Genomic DNA, 22820 nt, shown 5'->3' on the forward strand with positions numbered 1-22820 from the left:
GCTAACCCGCTGATAAATTTGTATCTAACTTATTTCGCAACAGCTTTTTTTTATAAAAATGCCGTTTGAAATAATTCAAATCAGGGGTGCTCAGTGCCTAACACACGACGCACATTTGTTTTGTTGTTGAAAGTTACACATTAGTAGGCTCCTAGCGCACATTGACAAATTACCCAAACAATTTTTGACTTTTTGTTTTCCGTCCCTTTCGATCCTTTCAAAACAAAAACAATTTTACTCATTCGCTCTCTTTCTTTTCATTTTCTGATATGTCGACATTGTTGTTGCCTGAGTGACTCGTCGCTTATCCGAATATGTTGTTGCCTGATTGTTTCGGATACACTAAAAACGATACTTTGTTTGGAATCGTCTTACGCATCTGTTCTATTCTATTCTATTTCATATGTAATTTAATTTTGTTAATTGAAGAAAGACGTTCGTATTTTTTCCAGTGTACACATTGAAACAAAAAAATTTAATTACATGTGTGCGGGCGATTTATTTTATTTGTATTGGTGAGGGCACATCCGTAAGGCAGCTTTGAGCACCCTTGATTCAAATGATATGTTATATCGATTCTTATCTTTATTTTTGATTAATTGCGAATATAAATAGCTCGGATTTGAGTAATCATATAAGGGCTATTCCTGAAACAGATTCAGATTTGGTTCGTTAGAGATTTGGTTTCGCCCATCAGCTGTTTACAACTGTAGGGTGACCAGACAAAATAAAAATAAATACGGAAAGTGTGGTAACCTATAAAGTTTTCACGAAATCTGCCCTGAGACAGATTTCGTTTTGATGTCATTTTGAAAATATGTGAACCGTTCATTTCAATAACATTCTTTGGCAAAATTTGTTTTTTGTTTAAATTTTGTTGTGATTCTAGTATGCAGAATGTTGAAAGCTTCCTGCATTTAAAGAATTGATAATTAAAAAAATGTATATTTAATGCAGAAATATTAATTTATTATAAAACTAGGGGGCTCCGTCCCCGCTCGCTTTGTTCGCGGAATTGAAGCGTAAAAAGATGCGCGCTTCTAAAATTTTACTTGAATAAACTTTTTTTATCGTAAAATTAAATGACTTGAAAATGTAAATCAGCGGTGGGCAAGCCCTTGCTCGCGCTACTCACAAAACTCAAACGGTAAATTGGCTTGCTCGAGATTTTCGACAATACAACAACAACTTTTGACTCCGCGCGCAAATCACTTATGACCCACAATAAAACTAAACAACAAACACATAGCAAATGCTCGAGTTTCGGCTGCGACGCGTACGGTCATAAAAGTGTTCATTTTGCTATGATTTATGACTTCAGCAGCGTCTTGTACACTGTGTGAAAAAAAGTAAAGTTGGTTTTCATGAGTTTTGATACGTTTTGATTTCTACCACATAATAAGCGTTCGACTTGCAAATAAAATTAATTGGAACTTCTTTTAGTGTATAATTTTTTTTGGCTCATTGAAACAAACCACAACCACACAGATTTTTCGTCGCGACGCACAGAGTCATAAATGTGTTCATTTTGCTTTAATTTATGACTTCAGAAGTTGTGTTTGTTGTAGATGTTGTTGTAGTGCTCACGATTGCAAATTCGTTGCCCACCGCTGATGTAAATAATTCAATCATTTGTTAAGTCGGATAACCTGATAATACGGACACTCAATTTTGATCTATGAAATATTCTGTAGCCCGGGCACCACACAAATTAGTTTTTTCTAAAATCCGGTCACATCAATGGTTTTGTATTTAAGAACAGTGCAAGGGAAGGCATTTCAACAGCAGTAAACGCAAATTATATAGTCTTAGAAGATTTTTACACTTTTGAGAACAGCAAGGATATCTGCGATGGCTCCTGTGACTACAAGGATTATAACCTGCTACTGCAAAGTTATCTATGGTGCGTCCTGCGGCAGCAAAGACTATATCCTGCTACAGCAAGGATATCTGCGATGGCTCCTGTGACTACAAGGATTATAACCTGCTACTGCAAAGTTATCTACGGTGTGTCCTGCGACAGCAAGGACTATATCCTGCTACACCAAGGATATCTACGATGGTTCCTGCGACAGCAAGGAGTATAACCTGCTACTGCAAAGTTATCTACGGTGTGTCCTGCGACAGCAAGGACTATATCCTGCTACAGCAAGGATATCTACGATGGTTCCTGCGACAGCAAGGAGTATAACCTGCTACTGCAAAGTTATCTACGGTGTGTCCTGCGACAGCAAGGACTTTATCCTGCTACAGCAAGGATATCTACGATGGTTCCTGCGACAGCAAGGAGTATAACCTGCTACTGCAAAGTTATGTTTTTCGGAGGATCCTGTGTCAACAAGGATTGATGTTTTGTCCTGCTATTGCAAGGACCGATCGGTGCTACTTGTTTGCTTGCTCTACTCCAAATGTCCCGCATGCACTGTTGCGCGCCCTTTTATACTCTGGCTGCCGTAGGCAACGGGACTTCTGCTCTCTTGCATGACAGAGGCTTTGCTGAAGAGGGGCATACCAGAGGCGTCGCTGAAACTGTGTAACTGTTGTGGGGAACACATAGTTGTTCCTGACAATATATGGCGGCCATTTTATATCTGTTGGCTATAAAAAGATTGAAAGTTTCATTATTTTTACAGGCCGCCAAACTAAAAGTAACTTCTTGATCTTGCAACTCTGTTTATTCGGACTTGAAGACGCACCAGCTAACCCGCTGATAAATTTGTATCTAACTTATTTCGCAACAGCTTTTTTTTATAAAAATGCCGTTTGAAATAATTCAAATCAGGGGTGCTCAGTGCCTAACACACGACGCACATTTGTTTTTGTTGTTGAAAGTTACACATTAGTAGGCTCCTAGCGCACATTGACAAATTACCCAAACAATTTTTGACTTTTTGTTTTCCGTCCCTTTCGATCCTTTCAAAACAAAAACAATTTTACTCATTCGCTCTCTTTCTTTTCATTTTCTGATATGTCGACATTGTTGTTGCCTGAGTGACTCGTCGCTTATCCGAATATGTTGTTGCCTGATTGTTTCGGATACACTAAAAACGATACTTTGTTTGGAATCGTCTTACGCATCTGTTCTATTCTATTCTATTTCATATGTAATTTAATTTTTTTAATTGAAGAAAGACGTTCGTATTTTTTTCAGTGTACACATTGAAACAAAAAAATTTAATTACATGTGTGCGGGCGATTTATTTTATTTGTATTGGTGAGGGCACATCCGTAAGGCAGCTTTGAGCACCCTTGATTCAAATGATATGTTATATCGATTCTTATCTTTATTTTTGATTAATTGCGGATTTGAGTAATCATATAAGGGCTATTCCTGAAACAGATTCAGATTTGGTTCGTTAGAGATTTGGTTTCGCCCATCAGCTGTTTACAACTGTAGGGTGACCAGACAAAATAAAAATAAATACGGAAAGTGTGGTAACCTATAAAGTTTTCACGAAATCTGCCCTGAGACAGATTTCGTTTTGATGTCATTTTGAAAATATGTGAACCGTTCATTTCAATAACATTCTTTGGCAAAATTTGTTTTTTGTTTAAATTTTGTTGTGATTCTAGTATGCAGAATGTTGAAAGCTTCCTGCATTTAAAGAATTGATAATTAAAAAATGTATATTTAATGCAGAAATATTAATTTATTATAAAACTAGGGCTCCGTCCCGCTCGCTTTGTTCGCGGAATTGAAGCGTAAAAGATGCGCGCTTCTAAAATTTTACTTGAATAAACTTTTTTTATCGTAAAATTAAATGACTTGAAAATGTAAATCAGCGGTGGGCAAGCCCTTGCTCGCGCTACTCACAAAACTCAAACGGTAAATTGGCTTGCTCGAGATTTTCGACAATACAACAACAACTTTTGACTCCGCGCGCAAATCACTTATGACCCACAATAAAACTAAACAACAAACACATAGCAAATGCTCGCTATGCTTTGCTATGATTTATGACTTCAGCAGCGTCTTGTACACTGTGTGAAAAAAAGTAAAGTTGGTTTTCATGAGTTTTGATACGTTTTGATTTCTACCACATAATAAGCGTTCGACTTGCAAATAAAATTAATTGGAACTTCTTTTAGTGTATAATTTTTTTTGGCTCATTGAAACAAACCACAACCACACAGATTTTTCGTCGCGACGCACAGAGTCATAAATGTGTTCATTTTGCTTTAATTTATGACTTCAGAAGTTGTGTTTGTTGTAGATGTTGTTGTAGTGCTCACGATTGCAAATTCGTTGCCCACCGCTGATGTAAATAATTCAATCATTTGTTAAGTCGGATAACCTGATAATACGGACACTCAATTTCGATCTATGAAATATTCTGTAGCCCGGGCACCACACAAATTAGTTTTTTCTAAAATCCGGTCACATCAATGGTTTTGTATTTAAGAACAGTGCAAGGGAAGGCATTTCAACAGCAGTAAACGCAAATTATATAGTCTTAGAAGATTTTTACACTTTTGAGAACATTAGGGTCATTCGGAAGGTTTTTAAATCAGTTGCCACTTGTTCATAAATGAACATGATATTTAAACAACTTTCGGAACGCGCTGCCAGATGTGCGGCAAACCCCTTGAAAATGTCACCAAGGCATTGGATTACCACATGGATAACGATCCTGGCGCTCAGAAATTCATAGACATAGACAACATAAATATAACTGAATACATAATAGATAAGAAATAACTACGTCACATAAAACTCAATAGTGCAATAAGAATAAAGGAGTAAAGAAGACTTTAACACAAAAGTGATCTCCGTCCTTTAGTACATAAGATAACCTATAAAACCCCTAACAAACCAATAAACGATGTCAGTGCTTTAGCCAACGCGCGATCTCTTAGTGAATGCCACTTTCAATAGATACTTTAATCGGTATCGCGAAATCAAGTCCATAGATCGTACTAATGTTGTATCGTGGCACAATTATCGTTTAAAAAAAGAAAAATAGAGTGTTGAGAGAATCAGCGCTGAGCGACGCAAAAGAAAGAGCGGCGCAGAAGTCAGAGATGATCAACATAAAAGGCGGCGCGGGACCTTACAACGATCGCTGGGAAAGGCGACGTGGTAGCGTGCAACGAAAATCTACGGCCTCAACTCTGAGTATGGTTCTGAGTAACCTAGAAGAAAGGGGACAAGCGCTGGCAAGTGGTAAATTGTGAACCACAGCAGCGGAAAAAATACGGCGGCGCTGAAACCTGGCAACGATGGCTGAGAAAGGCGACGTGGGAATCCTGTACCGAAAGTCGAAGGCTCCACTCTGAGTATGAGTCTGAGTAACCCAGGAGAAAGGGGACAAGCGCCGCACAGTGGGACCATTTCTCATTTTGCGTTGCAAAAATCATATCTTTTGAGTCAAAGAAGATATTTTCAAAATTTAAAAATCATTTGATAGAAAACTTTCCAAGCTTTAAAATGATCGCCACAGGGTGATTGGCACAATGGGTGACTCAGGCTTGTCCGTTAAAGTCGAAAAATATTTTCTGCGCATATTTTGCATGTAAAATTAAAAAAAATAAATCCATTTCTTTAGTCCGAAATATACATATTAATGTTTTTTCGTCTATTAAACAACACTGTTAAATATTTAAAATTGTTTTATTACGCTAATTACAAAAAAATTGTTTTTTTTTCCGAAAATCTTGTATGAGGTTTGGCGAAGGGAAAACGTATGTAGTTGCACTGCGCTCTTCCTCTTCTAACACCATTTTATGGCGAGGTTGCATCAGTTTTTGTACTATAACTATGCTTAAGCACGCCTAGTTGCAGACAAAACCGGGGTAATTTTGTTAGAGAATAAAATAAATAAATATGTTAAGAAACAATTTTTTTTTTTATATTTTATTTAAAAAGAACATACATTTTAGATGAAATTAAAAACAAAAAGATCAGTCGCATAACTTGTCTACAATTCAGCTGAAGAGTTTTTATTTTTTTTAAATGCTCATAAATGAAAATACGGTTTGGACAGCCCTCGGGATGAGTGACAGATTTGGGACACAAACCACTTAAAAGGGTCACTACAGTGTAAAATTACCACATGGGTCGCAATCCTGGCTCTCAGAAATAATAGACAAATGTGTGAACCTGTATGCTCAAAATAGATAAGACATACACGCTAGTATGTAATATAAGAATCCAAAGAAAGGAGTCAAATATATTACAACGCTAATCTATACAATTATTAAAAAGGAGTCAAGTACACGTTAACCCTATGTTTTGTTATGGTCGGCGCTGAGCTATCGATAGGCAACCAGCTGTTGCTAGCTCCACCTATCGGCATGTATGGAAATCTAGCGAATCAGCGTCGACTACATCATAAAATCATTATGCTTTATGATAAGAGAATGAATGATAAATCTAGGAGAAGCATAAATCGGGGATTTGACAGACGTTTATGAAGTTAGGGATAGAAGAGGAAGAGAGAAGCTGGTTCGCGTGGTGGCTGCTGCAAGGCAGAGTTTCTTTTTGAGTGCGGAATTTTGAACAAATAACAAATATAAATGTACAAACGAATGGTGACAAACATCGACACACAATACACATCAGCCGCAGCAGCCACAGCCGTTATTCGCACGCACAACCGCAATACACACGCACAACACACAGCAACACACAACAGGCAGCAACCAAACACACACGACAAGCAGCGAAGTTCAACCATACCATACCTAAGGCACAAACAGGGAGCAGCACCTATACGTAGGCCAAGAGCGAGTGAGTCCGTCCCTGCAGGCAGCTTGGCGCAGATTTATGCCCTTGTGCGCGCCAAGTTCCATTGTCCCGATCATCTAGTCAGGAGCAGCCGGCGTGTTAGTTGTCCAGGGCAGGCGCAGCCGTTCTCTGAATATCAGCATACATACATTATAAAATTGTTAAATATAAATCTTTGCTAAACACAAATGTGCGCATGTACAAACCTGTATAAGTATATACATACCTGCATAAATTTTGATCTGAATTATAGATTAGATAACATAGAACAATAAGTAGAAAAGAGTCAAACATACTCTAACATCATGTCAACTACATTCTAATAATACATAAGATCACATAGATTCGATGAGTAGAAGCCAAGAATATTGTCAACACTATATTGAGCTCTGTCTAATTAGTACATAAGATATCCTATAAAACCTCATAATAAACGAGACAGTTCTTAAACAAACGCGAGTGTTTTTACTTAGCGATTGGCAAGCGTGCTTACATACTACTTCTGACGTTGCGACTAACATCGCGACGAAGTTCATGTACAGATATACATGCAGTAAAATTTGCTCATTTGTGCGCGCACTAAAAAATGTGTCAGCTGCGAGAGGCTGTCACGCCCTCAAGCAACGACAAATTTAAAGCCGACGCAGTGGTATTAACAAAAGTGGTAAGCCCTCAGCCTCCACAATCTTTTGAATACAATAAAAAGCTTTGGACAAATGAAGTTCTGGCAGATCCCATATTCAATACGCGAAGTCAGATTGATATTCTAATTTGAGGGGATATTTTTCGGAGATTCTGACAAATGATCTAAAACAAGAGGATAAGGTTATAGGATAACGCACAAAATTTGGATGGATCCTATCTGGAGCAGGGATGATACCCGAAACTAAAAAATTACAACCAGCAGTCAATGAAGAGAAATTATTGAAAATTGGAGAAGTTTCACAAACAAAGACTTCCTCCGAAGATGAGAGCTGCATTAATCTCCTTAAAGACGCAACAAAAAATGATCCAAATATCAGACTAATACTAAAGATACCGGTGGTTGAAGATAAAAAGAACAGGTCGCTTCAAGACAATAATCTTACACGTCCATAGAGCTAAAATAAGAAAGAATGTCCCGTCAACAATCATATGAAAGCATATAAAGTCGAAAATTACACGAAAAAAGTAAGAAAAATGGCAGACGATATAATTATTCGTTCAAAGTTACCAATAATATTTAAAGATCGGAGTTTTTTCCGTCGGCAAGTTCCCAATATGAAAGAAATTGGGAACTAAAACCAGTAAGGCATCAATTAAAAAGAATAACTGATGAAAGCACACTGCGCCTATTATATCCAATGAACTACACCTATGAATCTAATGACTTTCTGACTTCAAGACACTTGGTAATCGGGAGACCAACGTTAACGACTTTCAAGAGTAAACAGGATCAGAAAGTTTCATTAACAGAACTTGGGAAATTAATATCAAAAATAAAAAAAACTTTGTCCGAAATGGAAAAACAGATACCTGATCACAGTGCCTACAAAACGGCCACTTATACAAATTGAAGAATGTCGCCCAGGAATATATGGAATAATCTGTCCATTGAAAACAAATAGAAAAAATAATAAAAATAGACTTCAAAAACGAATCAAGTACATTAGTTACTATATTAAGCTGTCTACTTATCCTTACCTTAACGAATAACGTCGCCAGCCTTAAGGAAACAAAACTGGAGCAAGTGCAAGTAACACCCATCGACAAGGACGCAATGATATATCTAGATGTTCAAGGAAAACTGGACAAAATTTCATCAAAATGGAACCTGATTATTCATTACAATCTGAAACCATACATGTTAGAATTAAACAGAACAAATGACTATATCGAAGAATTAGCAATTAACTGCAGATATTTGGTTCAATTCGAAGAAGCATGCCACATGATGACTCAAGCCATGGCCTTTAGATATGCGCAACTGAAAAACAACAACGAATTACTGCTGAAAATAAAAAGAAAGAGACGAGGGGACAACGAGATTCAAAGACTTCGCAACGATATAGCCAAGAAAAATATACAAAAACCAAATGGCATTCTCATACCAAATTATGTTGCCACAAATAATTCAACTAATTGAAAACTGCGAAAATATCAGCAATCACAAACTTATTTATCGACCTGAATCATGGGAGAATCAATCCGCAGCTACTTAAACCGTCCCAACTGAAAAAGGAAATCAATGTCATCAAAGAAAGGCTACCAGCCAAACAAAGCCTTCCAGGAGCAACGACAGGTACAGAGCTGAAGGAAATATATAACTTAATGAAAGCTCAAGCCATGATAATGGATAATCGACTAGTAATACATGCCGAGACTCCGCTATTCAACCAGGAATCTGCAACTGTCTACCGACTAGTCCCGATTCCAATCGTGAAACACAAAAGTACAGTCATAGTTCAAATAAAGGCTGAATATCTAGTTTATAACTTCAACCAGGATATCTTCACGTTGATATAAGAAACCCAGTTAGCGTCATGTAACCTGCAATCCAATAAACATCTACTATGCAAGGGAACTTGGCCCTGGAAGAGCGCAACCGATAACTCATGCGAAGTATCAACGTTAAAGGAAAGTCTGGTTCCAGATTGTGAATTTCAACAAATTGCAACGGAAGATATGTGGACACAACTACAACTCCGAAACACATGGCTATTTAAAATTTTCACTGAGCCAGTTCTGGAATGGACCTGTGGAATTCAGCACAGCAAAGTGAAACACATCGCAGGACAAGGCATTTTGCGACTAGAAGAAGGATGTACAGTCCGCCAAGAAAAACATCTACTAACCGCATCTCAAGAAATTACAACAGAGGATGACGTAGAATATCTTGCATCACCTTTAATTAGATTAACAAATAACATCCCACTAACTCAAATAAGACCACTAGCAAATAAGTTGATAAACAACACAGAAGAAATTGATAAAATTAGGATATCACTGCGGACGGCAGCTCGCGTTAGTGACGAAAGCAGCACGAAGGGTGCGAAAGGCGACTAACAATATATACAGCTAAGTTGGAAAATTTGCTACGACTGTCCGATCAGATCGAGTTATATACCGATCGAAAGGTTTAGTCTTAGCTTACAAAATGGCAACTTTTTCTAACCAACCTGGGTCATGAGATACGGGGGGGTAAGTGGGAGGGGAATAATGTAAATGATTGCAGCTAATGGGGCTGTTGGGGGCTTTTGGTAAATTTTAAATTTTTTAAAAATTTAACTTAAAAATACGCGTCGATTGATACCTCAATCACCCAAATCCGATAACTGGTTCAAAAGATAAATAAATTTGAAATTTTTAGTGGACTTTTCAAAATGAAATGAAAAATTAGTTTCTTTGTTTGTCTGTTTGTATCAAAGCGCTAAAGAAGCTTAAATGTAATGATGGAGATTTATTCCTTTTCGAAGATCTAGAAATGTTTGTTCTACGACTTTTTGTAAAAACCGCTAGTTTAGCGGGAAATCGCTAAATCCCGGTAAAATTGAAACCTCAACACTTTTATTCTAAAGTATTCAGGTGATACAATGTTTTTAAGCTTACATTTTGGCGATTTTTGACAAAACGGCTCTAACGATTTCTGTTTAATTATTAATAATTATGTGAATACGTAGAATTTCGCGTTTTTTGGTATGTGAAACATAAATTTTGGTTGAGGGGTTTGGAAGATATTACCTGTTAAGTGAATAAATAAATTTTTCTATCGGTCGAAAATCATGTTTTAGTACGAAAAACTTTGTGGTTTTATGAGATATCTCAACCAAACTGATACAATATGTATTTAACTTGGTTTTATATATCCTGACCAAAGTTGGCTTAAATCGGACTACTATATCATATAGCTGTCATGGGACCGATCGGTTCAAAATTAGGTTTTAGTATAAAAAACTTTTTTCTTTAGTGAGATATTTAAACCAAATTGATAGCATTTGCATTTAAGTCAGTTTTAAAAATCCTGACCGAAGTTAGTTCTTATCGGACCACTATATCATATAGCCAATCGGTCCAATACTAAGTCTTAGTATGAAAAACTTTTTTGTTTTACGATATATCGTAATCAAAATAATAGAATATGCATTTAAATTATACTTATATATTGACCAAAGTTGGTTCTAATCGAACCACTATATCATATAGCTGTCATAGCACCGATCGGGCGAAATCCATGTCTTAGTATGAAAAACTTTTTTTTTCATAGTAAGTACGAAGTCTCCGACAGTAAAGTATGCTCGGCTGTAGCAAACAAAACAATTTTTATGTACAAAGAAGCTCACCCTTTTTGCGCACAGTGCACAATGCCAATTTTCGTTTTATTTTTTTTTTTCGTCACTAGACTTTTACCTCGTGTAGAGGTTTTTTTTTGTGGGATATCAGAAATTTTTGCAATTGCTCTTACTTTTGACATTGTAACTTTATCATTAATGCAGACAAATAGTAAAATATATAAATTTAGCTGTTGAATTTTTCATATATAAAAAAATTTTTGTAGTTATAAAGAACACTAGGGGGCTCCGCTCCGATCGCGTTGCTACAGTCGAGAATACTCTACTGTCGGAGACCCTGTACTTACTTTGTAAAAAAGTTTTTCATACCAAGACTAGGATTTCGCCCGATCGGTCCAATAACAGTTATTTGATATAGTGGTTCGATTAGAATCAACTTTTTTCATGTTATATAAGTTTAACTCAAATGCATATTCCATTAGCTTGGTTATGATATCTCGTAAAACAAAAAAGTATTTCATGCTAAGACTTAATATATGGGGGACAAGGATGCAATGAGAACAAGGCAAAGCTCCAACTTAGTCAAGATGGAGTGATTATTCTTTGCCCTCTGAGCATCAAGTCGACTTATAGGTGGAAAGTCCAGCAATGTTCCGTACACCCCTTTCCTCCGGGATTGGACCTCCTCGTGGTGTCCCCTGGTAACGTACAGTTGTACGGCTGAATTTGAGCGGCGACAGATATCCCCGTCTCACCCAAAAACCCAATATCCTGTCTACAACCTATCCCTCTCCAAGACCTGGGCAAGGGTCTTTAAACGGCCTTCCCTCAAGTGTTACCCGCTGACTTACAAAGTTCGCAGCTGAGGGGTCAAGTCTAGTTGTGTTCGGACGGAGCCTGCCCGAGGCCGGTCAACCCCGGGTCGTAACTAGCCTTGCCAAGGTATGGGGCACTGCCTTGGTCGACCACCCGTCTCCCCATCACCTTTCGGACCTGCGGCGCTTGTCTTTCGAGCAATGCGGGCGTTTATGAACATGTATTGAACCCCCCAACACCCGCCCCTGATAAACCGAGACACCAGAAGGATGTCGATACTAGCGATATCGACGAGGAGGCACTACTCGACTCCAGCCAGGAGACGTTAGTGCAACAGCCAGGGGGTGTTGCTCAAACGAGCACGCCCCAAACCGACAACACCCCCAACGACCAATCCATCGCTGCTAATCCCGGAGGGGACGGTAAGCCGAAAGCAAAGGCCATTCGTTGCCGTTTTGTTCTGCGTAAGATCGCAAAGAACCAGGCAGATGGAACGATTGACCCGCGCGACGCGGAGGACAAAGCACGTTGTCAGGAGGCGATAGCTAAGTTCGAGGCACAACGAGCTAGCTTAGCAGCGGAGCAGGCCACAAAGTCGATGCCGAAAGCAAAGACGGTGGCGAAAGAGAAAGCGAAGCGCAATAGGTCCCAAGAGGAGGCGCACAATGCGCCAAAGAGAACAAGGGACGCACTTGCTGGTCCCCGGGCTTCATCGTTTGGCAAGGCCGAGACCAGGACCTTCAGTGAGATGGCTAAGGATAACCTGTCCATGGCTCTGATAGACGAGCTCAACGACAACTACTCGACTCGTCGGACGTGATCCGTGACCACAGGGTTATCACCTAGCGATATCGACGAGGCGTCGAGGGTGTTCTTGACAGAATGTGTCGCCAAGATTGGCAACGCATGCGACGGACTTAAGATTAAGCTCGTCCCGGCCAAGGACATCCCCCGGCGTCCTCGGGTGCGCATTTGGCTACCCAAGGGGCAAACGGATCATGACAAGCTGATCCGGACGCTGAGAGCAATGAACCCAGACATCAAGACCGATGACTGGGCCGTCTTGAAGGCAGAGCAGGTCATGAAGGCAGGCCAGCCATTCCTATTGTTGATCAATGAGGAATGTCTGGCGCAGCTGGAGGCCAAATACAACAGATTGTGGTATGGCGTACGGAAAGCCAAGATTAAGGTTTTCCGTAATGAACCGCCAGACAACATTCTGGAGGAGGTCGACGACGCCAGTGGGCTGTTGGGCGACCTTCTGCTGGCCGAAAAGTCGGATGTCGATACCGGCACCGACAAAGCCACCGACCCAACACAATGATGCCAAAAATCGTGTAGATAAACCTGAAGCGTAGCAGGGTCGCTTCAGACAATCTGTTGGTCCTTCTCCGCGAGGAGGACATTGACATTGGCATCATCCAAGAACCCTGGACGCGTGACTCCAAAGTCATGGGCCTGGCAACAACAGGCTACGAAACCTTCTACCTAAACACCGAAGGTAGGCCGAGGGCTTGTTAACTAATAAGGTCAATTTGTAAAGCACTTTTAGTCCCCAGTCTGTGCAACGAGGATCTGGCAGTTGTCAGAATCGAGCTGAGCCAGGGCAAAGCGCTGCACATTGCCTCGTCATACATGGCGCATGATGAACCGGCCCCACCAGCATCAGTGGAACGGCTCTTCGAACACGCGAAGAAGAACCGAATAGACTTACTGCTAGGCTGCGATTCAAACTGTAGGCACACAGTATGGGGTTAGCTCCGACAACAATGATCGAGCTGAGTCCCTCTTTGATTACATTATCAACAGGAACATCACTATCTGTAACAAAGGCAGCACCCCAACCTTTGTATTCCCCAATAGTAAGGAACACCCGGGGTGGGAGGAAGTCCTTGACCTCACGCTGTTTACAGGTAACAACATGTTACAGGTAAAAAATTGGCGAGATTCTACGCGCTACTCTTTTTCAGACCACAGGTTCATAAAATTCGGGATTGATATCGACGTTATCAAGCCCGAAAAATTACGTAGCCCGCGGAAGACGGATTGGAACAAGTTCGCCGAGAATGTTCAATCCAAAGTGAGTAAAACAGCAAAAAACAAGGATCTCTCCGTGTCTGCAATAGATGAAGAGGTGGACAAGATCAACAACATACTAAATAGGGCCTACATATCCTCCTGCCCGGTGTCGTATGCAAGGACGCAATATCTACTGTGGTTAAACCAGGAGCTGGCAGAGCTACGGAAGATATCTAGAAAGACTTTCAACCAAAGCTATGCTAGCAAGGTATGGCAACCATATAAGGACGCCCTGAACACATATCAACAGGCGCTTTATAAGGCCAAGAAGGAATCATGGGTCAAATATTGCGAATCCATAAACAACGCGAAAGACATGGCCAGAATCGCCAAGATCCTGTCGAAAGAACACGACAACCCGAGCCTGTTGAACAAGGCGGACGGGAATAGTACAAAGTCTAGAGATACTGGTAGACACACACTTCCCAGGAAACAATAGAACAGAGATTGAAACTTCCCCAGCTACTTGATCCATACAAAAGTCCAGGACCGGACGGAATAATACAAAAGATGCTAAAAGTCATAGGGGATGACTCACTCTTGTGGCTGACTCACATATTCAAGGCCTGCATTAGGATGAAATATGTACCAAGAGACTGGAGGGAGGCGAAAGTAATATTCATTCCGAAACCAGGAGGAAGAGGGCATATCCTCGCAAAGGACTACAGACCCATAAGTCCTACATCATTCAGCCTTAAGACGTTAGAAAGAATATTGGATATTCATATACGCAATAAGATTGAGGGGAAGCAGTGCAAAGCTCAACATGCGTATACAAAAGGGAAATCCATGGAGACAGCACTACACGAAGTAGTGTGACCGGTGGAAGCATCCCTTGCAGCGAAACAGACACACTGGCCGCCTTCTTGGACATAGAAGCAGTCTTTAATAATGTAAAAGCGGATTCCATCCTGAAATCCCTCTTAGACCTAGATGCCGAGGGATACATCAGTTCATGGATCGCGTCTATGCTGAAGAGTAGGAAGATAACAGCCAACCTAGGTGGCGGTTATCTCACGCAATTCGTGACCAAAGGCACACCTCAGGGGGGAGGACTGTCCCCGCTACTTTGGTCAATAAATATGAACAAGATACTTCAACAGCTAAACAAAGGGGGGGTCAGAGCTATAGCATACGCTGACGACGTGATATTGCTCGTATCCGGACCCTTCGTAGACACAATCAGCAACATAATGGAGGTAGCACTTAGGAAACTAAACGACTGGGCTAAGTCGTGAGGCCTAGGTGTAAATCCTGAGAAAACAGAACTAATGCTTTTCACCAGGAAAACAAAAGTTCCCAACTTTAAACTGCCAAGGCTCAGCGGAATCACGCTGCAGCTATCGGACAAAGCAAAGTATCTAGAGGTGATACTGGACCCAAAGCTATCATGGAAACTAAATATTGAGGAAAGAGCTAGGAAGGCATGCATAGCCTTCTATTGGTGCAAGAAAACCTTCAGCAAAAGCTGGGTGTTGCACCCAAGAATGACACTGTGGTTGTATACCGCAGTAGTCAGACCCATACTGACATATGGAGCACTGGTCTGGTAGCCAGCCCTCTCAAATAAATATAACATAGAGAAACTATCCAGAATACAGCGTACAGCATGTGCTTGAGCCACAGGTGCAATGAGATCATGCCAAAGGCCGCACTTAATGCTATTCTAAACTTAATGCCAATCGAAATACACAATGAAAGCATCGCAGCACAAGCTGCCCTTAGGCTGCAAACATAGTGCTCGCTGAGACGAAGATAAAGACGAAGACGAAGCTGAAGACGAAAAACAGTGCAGAACAAATCATATGAATTCGCTCGCCCGCAAGCATAGTGCGCGCCGAGACGAAGACGAAGATGAAGACGAAACGCAAGCAATCAGCTTCAAACGCTGATTTTGAAGACGAATCGCTTGATATCTTACCGTTGTTTTTTTGTTTGTTTTGACTATGCTTTGGCGCCGAGCATGTTAAAATTTAGTTGTGATTTGTGATTTGACGGACGCATATGTTTTGTGAAAATGTCTGCAATTAACGAAGAATTAATTGCAGCAGTATTGAAAAAACCCTGTTTATGGGACCAGCAAAACAATCTGTACCACAATAGGCAAATAGTTGAAAAAAATCAAACAAATGATGAAATTCGCCAAATGCTTTTCTTCCCAAATTTATAGGGTGAATTTTTTTATTTACTTGTTTACTTTTTAATTTAAAAAATAAACTTTGCTCAATCAGCAGATCATCATCTGATGAGAAATCCATTGCGACTAACATAACAGAATCGCAACCAATTCTTCTTGCACTATGCAACCTATTAGCTTACTCGCAACGCAAGCAATTTGTCTTCAGCTTCGTCTTCGTCTTTATCTTCATCTCAGCGCGCACTATGTTTGCAGCCTTAGACTAAGAGAGTCTGATTGCTGGATTGAAAGGAACAATGGGCACAACAGCATACTACAAAAGACATGCAAAAGTTCAAAACCAGAATACCGTCTAAAGATGAGTGGGCTACACCTTTGAGATATCACTCTACACCGACGGATCCAAGATGGACTGTGGTGTTGGTGCCGGAGTGTTACCACCGGATCTAGAAGTGGAATAGACATTTCACCTCCCTAATTCCACGAGTGTGTTCCAGGCAGAGACCTTCGCAATAATGGAAGCAGCCAAACTTCTATTGACCCGAAGTCTCGTGAGCTCGAAGGTGGCATTCTTCTCTGATAGCCAAGCGGCCATCAAGGCTCTCAGCTCAGTCAGACAAAATTCCAGGTTAACAATAAACTGCAAAGACACGTTGAATGCAGTTAGCCGACGAAATAACGTCACCCTTATGTGGATCCCAGGCCACAGGGACCATGAAGGTAACGAAAAAGCAGACGAACTGGCCAGAACAGGGTCAGAACTAACTACAACACCGGAGGATGTACGACCGCCTTTGAACAGCTTACAACGTAAAGTATACGGTCGGCTCGCAGCCTTAGCAAATGAGAAATGGAAAACTCAAATAGGGTGTAAAAGAGCCATACAGACATGGCCAATCTACAACAAAAAACGCACAGAACAGCTACTCAGAATGTCTTGGAAAGACATTGCTAGACTAACGGCCACAATAACTGGACACTGGCATATAGGATCATGCTATGTAAACACGTACGGGAAGTGAAAACACCGGGGCATCTGCTCTGTCACTGCCCAGTACTAAGCAGAGGCAGACATACGATGGTCGGGAAGTACACACTAGAATCACTAAGCGATGTCAGCAACATCGCTCCAGACCAATTACTGAGATTCCTTAACCACAGAAAGGGGTTATAGCTATCGCAGTTACAGCCGGTTCTCATTCAGGTTCATATGAAAGGTCACCTACTGTGGAACAAAACGGAGCACAGCTCCAATTGTAGGGCTTGGTTGTCACCAGCTCACCACACTTACCTACCTAAGACTTAATATTGGACCGATCGGTCCTATGACAGCTATATGATATAGTGGTCCGATTTAAACCAACTTTGGTCAGGATATATAAAACCAAGTTAAATGCATATTGTATTAGTTTGGTTAAGATTTTTCATAAAACAAAAAAGTTTTTCACAGGAAAACTTGATTTTCGACCGATAGAAAAATGTATATATTCAGTTAACAGGTAATATTTTCCAAGCCCCTCAGCCAAAACTTATGTTTCATATACCAATAAACACAAATCGTTAGAGCCGTTTTGTCAGAAATCGCTAAAATGTAAACTAAAAACTTTATTTCACCTGTAAACTGTTACCTGAGTACTTAAGAAAAAAAGATTAAAAGTACGCCTAAAAGCGCTTAAACACACCTTTCCAATGATATATACAACATATTAACACATTAACTCTTCCTGTGTCCAGTCGTGTTTTTACTGTGCTCTAAGAAATTTTTAGTTTTTGTGAATACTAACAACCAATTAATCATATATATGTGTGTAATTGTGATACCCATTTGATTGGTGATTTATCCTTAAATTTTTATACTTTTGCAGTGTTTTATTTAATTAAAAACATCACATTTTTTGTGTGTATCAATTTGTGCATATATATTTGTTTTTGTTTATTTTTTCCTTTCTCTCTAATTGATCTGCTGTTATGTACTTTGTTTGGGTATTTAACAATTTGTTAACTTGCTCTCTTTCGCTCTCAGTGTGCTTAGTTGCGCTCTCACTTAACAACATTCTGCATTTTTGTGTCGGTTTGTAACCAAGCATTGTTTTTGTCGTTTTCTGTGATCTTGTTTTGCATTGGCATTTCGATTTGTATTCCCTTGTGAACTTTTGCATCGACTTGAAATACCCTATATACCATCAGATTAGGTCTGTTATTTTAACAAGTGTCATGTTACTGATTTCAGGCAAGAGTTTACTTTTTGCTACTTCTCTTATCGAAGCTTTTTCATAAAGCAAATGTCGTTTTTTCGGATATGTAGAACTTATTCAGTAATTCGTCATTATTGAATGAGCAACCTAAACGGAAAAAAGTAGCTCTGCTTCGCGCCATGCGCAGACTTCCTTTTCGATCCCGCAATCACACCTGGATCTGCAGCAATCAAATACAAATTCCACATCTCAATCAACCAATTTATTACCTCAACATGCTAGGACCCACCATAACCCACATGTTAGTGAAATTTCTGCCTCACAATCAACATCTGTATCCAATAGTGTGAATCTTAATGTCACGCCAGCCGTTACGGCAGCCAATCCACTGACTACCGTACCGTCTCGCCTGTCAAGGCCCCTCCAAGGCATTCCTCCTCCGACTCCTAAGAGACATGTTTTTATCTCTAAGCTTTCTACAGATCAGTCTTCGTATGATGTTAAGGCTTATGTCCAAAACAAAATACAAGATGTTGATATTTCGGTGGACAAATTAAATTTTAATTACCCCAAGTAAATCTCCTCATTTAAAATATCGTGCTCAGAAACTGTTTTTGCTAATACTTGTCAAACACACTTTTGGCCCGAGCATATCTTTGTGGCTGAGTACAAAGGAAATGCAAATCGAAAGAGAGATCGGAACCCGATATCAAGTGACGTCTCTTCTTTACCTGTTATATCTTCAAACGTAGTCTCAAAAAATTAATTTCCTCTATCTCTGTAGCTTACCCAAATGTACGAGGCCTTAATAGTAAGCTATTTAGCCTATTTCCAAACAGTCATTCCTTTGACTTTGACATCATCTGTTTTACTGAGACCTGGCTGAAACCTGCCACTTCAGATTTTTCTATTCTTTCTTCTAAATATACTATATATAGATGCCATCGTATTACTCGAATTTGAGGTGGAGTACTGTTGGCTGTTGACTCCAATCTCGCCTCGGAACCTATTCCAACAACTTTTTATTCGGACATTGAGTTCATTTGTGTAAAAGTATCTTTCAATAAATTTTCTATTTATTTAACATGTTCTTACATTCCACCCCCTGCAGATGAGACAGTATACGAAACTCATCCAAACGCTATTAAATATATATCATCTTCAGTTTCTGACACTGACTTGATCTTTGTCTCGGCTGATTTTAATCTGCCCGATGTTGAATGGATCGCCTCCGATGACTCGAATTTACTTATTCCTGATAATTCCGATAGCTTTATTGATGGTCTCTTATAGCTATCGTTAGTTCAAATCAATCCTGTTTGCAATTCTATCAACAGGACACTCGACCTGCTGTTTGTTTTGAACTCTAGCAATTCCATTGTATCTAGGATTCCACAAAAAAACCTCTTCACGAGGTAAAAGTCTAGTGACGAAAGCAATTTCTAGTCCCAAAATTTCTGATATCCAATTTTGTGACGAACAAAATTCAGTTAAATCTAAATATTTGAAAAAAAAAAAAATTAAAAAAAAAAAACGCGAAAATTGGCATTGAGCACTGTGAGCAAAATGGGTGAGCTTCTTTGTATGTAAAATTTCTTTTTTTTATTTTTTTTTATATTATTATTTACAATTTTTATATTAAACTTAATTTTGTTCGTCACAAAATTGGATATCAGAAATTTTAGGGCCAGAAATTGCTTTCGTCACAAGACTTTTACCTCGTGAAGAGGTTTTTTTGTGGGATATCAGAAATTTTTGCAATTGTTTTTGCTTTGACATTGTAAATTTGTCATTAAATGCATGTTCTATTAGTTTGGTTATGTTATCTCGTAAAACAAAAAAGTTTTTCATACTAACACTTAATATTGGACCGATCGGTCCTATGACAGCTATATGATATAGTGGACCGATTTGAACCCACTTTTGTCAGGATATATAAAACCAAGTTAAATGCATATTAAATTAGTTTGGTTAAGATTCTCATAAAACAAAAAAGTTTTTCACAGTAGAACTTGATTTTCGCTCGATTGGTCCTATGACAGCTAAATGATATAGTGGTCCGATAAGAACCAACTTCGGTCAGGATTTTTAAAACTAACTTAAATGCATATGCTATCAATTTGGTTAAAATATCGCACTAGACAAAAACGTTTTTCACACCAAAACCTAATCTTCATTTCTAGATTTTCGAAAAGGAATAAATCCCCATCATTACATCTAAGCTTTTTTAGCGCTTTGATACAAACAGACAAACAAACAAACTGACTTTTTATTTCATTTTAAGATGAAGACTAAAAAATTTTAATTTAGTTATCCTTTGAACCAGATGTCGGATTTGGGTCATCGAGGTATCAATCGACGTGTATTTTTGATAAGATTTTTTTTTACCAAAAAGCCCCAACGGCTCCATAAGCTGCGATCATATAAATTTTCCCCTCCCACTTACACGCCCGTATCTCGTGACCCAGATTAATTAGAAAAAGTTTTAGTATGCCATTTTGTAAGTTAGGACTAAACCTTTCGATCGGTATATAACTCGATCTGATCGAACAGTCGTAGCAAATTTTCCAACTTAGCTGTATATATAGTTAGTCGCCTTTCGCACCTTTCGTGATGCTTTCGTCACTAACGCGAACTGCCGTCCGCAATGATATTGCTAGTCGCCTTTCGCACCCTTCGTTCTGCTTTCGTCACTAGCGCGAACTTCCGTCTACAGTGAATAAAAAGTCTAAGAAATACAGTTTTCACTTTTTTTTTGTCAATTTTTATTTTCTTGTGCCCTTATGAAATCGAGTTTGAGGTCAAAAATTTTGTCTAAGTAGTCGAGCTGTCAACTTCAAACTTCTATAACTTTTTTTTGGTTGGATTAATTTTTTCTTTTTATTTAAATGCTTCTTTCCTCCCTTTTCTTTACAAATTTAATAGTTATGGAAAACAAATCTACTTTTATCACAATATTTTTCCTAGTTAAAATGAAATGTGCACGGTATTTTTAAGATGCAAGGTATTTTTAATCAAACCCTAAAATTTTCATAAAAAATTGACATGACCAGAGTGCACATTTTCTTAAAGCTAATAAAATTTTCCCAAAACATTGGCATTAAATATATTGGTTCACATTAAAAATCGGTTTAAAAATTGATAATTACCAAATTTATAGAGCAGCTAAACCTGATTTTAACTTAAATCGTTTGTTCTTACAACACATTTTTTTAAGTGTTTAAACGTGCGACTTTATTATGTTATTATTGTGTATTAATTAAATATTTAGCATATCGTTGCATTTTCAATGGCACTAAGTAGTTGTACATGAGTATCAGGTGGCTTTGTAGTACATTTTTAAAGCGATGTGCTCATACGTATATTTAAAGCGGCGTAACAAATTAGCGACGGGTTTAAAAAGCGAACTTCGCCAAATCCCTGTTAACGTTAAAGCGCATTAAGAAGGGTTTATAAAGGCGGTTTAAGGAAACTCGCTTTCAATTAAAGCAACTTAAGGCACTGTATAAACATGGTATATGTTGCTGTTCGACTACAGCAGACGAATATGGGTTGAAATCAAACCAGTGTGCAAAAAGGGTCGTTCCTGAAACTGATTCGGATTTGCTTTAAAAAAATCGAAACCAGATCTAAATCTGTTTCAGGAATACCCCAATGGTTTAAGATTTCATAGCGAATTCTAATGATTCTTTGGAGCACTATCGGCTTGAAACACATTGGAAACGTATGTTCTGCTCAAACTCGACCAATTCGCCGATTGCATCGAGTGCCACCAATCATTTATTAATCAATTCACTGTTTTTCCATTGCGCAGCAATAATAATCAACAATTTTTATTCAAAATTATTTTTTTGGAAAATATAAACCCTGTGTACAGTTTCTCAATTTCATACGTCAAGTCTTAAGTTGATGGGAGAAATTCCCAGTGTGAATTACTGTTTCACATCTAACATCATTCCCATGCGTTCCCCGTAGGTGTGCTCAGTATACCACGCAGGGTTGCCAGGCTTGAAGCACAATAAAAAAAAGCTAAAAATAAGCAAAAAATAAAATAAATATACTGCAAACTATAAATGATTAATAATACATAAGAGAAATGGTCTTTAAATATTTCAATTTAATGTAATTATTCCGTTACATAATCAATTTCATCCTCATCTTCCTGCGATGTATATTTGTCATTGGAGGAAACCATATTGAAATATTTTTGAGGCAAGTCGTAAGCATCACTTTTATTTTGCACTCGTAAAATTTCGTGGCAAAGTGACTAGTTGCATCAGAATCAACACACTTTAAGCTCATAAAATATTTCATTTTGATGCAATATATTATTAAAGCTTAGGTAAACTAAACAAAAAATAAAATATACCACAATTTAGGCCATAAGTTATTCTCTAAATTTATAAGCTTTTCCATTTTCAAAAATGCTAGAACTAGCCTGAAATATGCTAATGTGACAACGCTGATGCTTAGTCTATTAGCGGATATTATAAAAAAAAACCAAGTCAGCTATTTATGTCGCTCAGAAACGACAGAAAAAACGATCATATGAAAATCAAGGTACGGTCATAGAAAATCGCGTTAAAAAAAAACAATAA

The sequence above is a fragment of the Drosophila innubila genome, chromosome X (genome assembly GCF_004354385.1).
Source record: "Drosophila innubila isolate TH190305 chromosome X, UK_Dinn_1.0, whole genome shotgun sequence".
NCBI lineage: Eukaryota > Metazoa > Arthropoda > Insecta > Diptera > Drosophilidae > Drosophila > Drosophila innubila.